Here is a 2076-nt window from a genome sequence, read left to right as displayed (position 1 = left end):
TTGGAAAAAGGCTGCAATGAAACAAAGAGTGAAAAATTTAAAGGGGTCTGAATACTTTCCGTACCCACTGTATATAATGTTAAAATCAAAACACGGGCTATAGTAAGCTTATTATACATGGTGCAATGTAACAAAATGAACTACGAATAGTACGTGATTTAAGAAGCTCAATCTCAATATTTAAGTGCTGGTACTACTCTCTTTTAATATAACGTCCTTGTCGGGCAGAAACCTTGCATCTCCATATTTCATTAATTAATTATTTTCATAAATCAATGCTATGGGTCACCCTTTAAGTCTGTCTCCGTGTTTCACAAATATTTAAACAGTGATGAGATGATTTCACCTGACTTTGAGAAAAATAGCTCAATAAAATTCAAATTTAGCCTTTTTTAATTTCCTGAAAAGCAATGTTTTTTTTCTCGACAGCGACAATTAGGAGTTGATAAACTGTAATGACAGTTATGGATTTATTCACATGTCTTCACTTACTATGGGTTAATGAATGAATCATTGACCGTCTGCTGCCAGACTTAACTAACCTCCTTTGTAACATTCCATACAGATGATACTTTAAATCTGCATTATTTGCTATTTATGGCCACTTGGTGGCAGTGTAACGCGCTAAAAACACAACATTAACATATTATTGACTTATTAAGATTGTATAGCAAACATGCTAGCAAACAGCTGTTGATTTACACTTCCAGCAGACACAGAACAACATTACCATTTGGAGTCGTATTAACAAATGCAATTCATTTAGCTTTTAGCTCTTGTTTACTCCCATCCAACCCTAAGGGAAGTATCTGGCTCTTTAGCTCCTACATCTCACTTTTATTCACCAGCTAGCTGCTAACTGTGTGTGTGCCGTTTGGTGCTGTGCAGGTAGCCGATAGCGGGTTTATGATCCAACGTGATCTCGCGGTAAGGCGTATAAATAGAACCCCAATTTAAAGGGCACGTTGCATGTCGTGTCAATGCTTTTTTAAGCTTTAAGCTTGCGGTTCCCAACTCGTCAGTTTAAAACACGTGGTTAACGGTATGAATTCAAACAAAAACACTTGGTTAGGTTGAGGAAACCTTTACATAAACAAAGTTATGTGCGGGAGTAAGTTAGTGTCAATGTGAAGGGTTAGTCAATGTTGACGGGACAAGAACAGCCCAACCTCGTCCCCATGCGGACTTTGTTATACTATGTCACCATATAAGTCAGTAGAGACTAAATGGTGTGAAATGACACGCAAAATTACATAAGAATTTGTCGTGTTATTCAAGCTCCATTTGGTAAAACCAGCGGCGCCAGAGCTTTTACACTTGAAAACAGCTGAGCTGTCCTGTGCATTGGCACTCAACAACAAATAACTTAAAGAGCTAAAACGGAGATGAGAGGAAGTACAGAGTCTGGTGATGATTTGTCGCTGGGAATCACTACAATCACATCACACACACCCATTTGATTCATACAAATGTAACCTTAATTACCTTGATTAGTTAGTAAGTTAATTACCTTTAACGCTGCTAACAGAAATGGAACCAAGGCCTTTTCGGAGGCCTGCAGGCACAAAAATTCCCTCCTTGCATGAAACTGACTTCAGATCATTGCCTTTGGTCCAGCCCTGCCTCTCACTGGGTCCTACTGACCCCCCCACCTCCTCATCCCCTTAGCCTCCTCTTTATCCCCTCCTCTCGCTCTGGGGCCAGGTGGGCAGACAGTGGCCCAGGTCTGCAGTAATTTTCCCCCTGACTGGTTTTAATGTAAAGGGTAATGTGAGAGGAGACAGGCAGACACTGTGTGTGTATATATATTCACACACACACACGCACACACACACAGACACACACATGCACACACACACACACTGAGGCGGGTGTGGTCCCCAGCATCTACCAGTCCATTACCAAGAAGCTCTACATTCTCTTTATTTATTTCTTTTTTGCTCCCTCTGTTTACCCTCTAGAGTATTTTCCTCAGTTCCAGTTTCTATTTCTTCATTTCCACAGCTGCGTTTTCTCCAGCGCAGCAACACACACACACACACACACACACACACACACACACACACACACACACAC

This window comes from Etheostoma cragini, chromosome 16, assembly GCF_013103735.1.
Source record: "Etheostoma cragini isolate CJK2018 chromosome 16, CSU_Ecrag_1.0, whole genome shotgun sequence".
Classification (NCBI taxonomy): domain Eukaryota; kingdom Metazoa; phylum Chordata; class Actinopteri; order Perciformes; family Percidae; genus Etheostoma; species Etheostoma cragini.
This window is presented reverse-complemented; position numbering follows the sequence as displayed.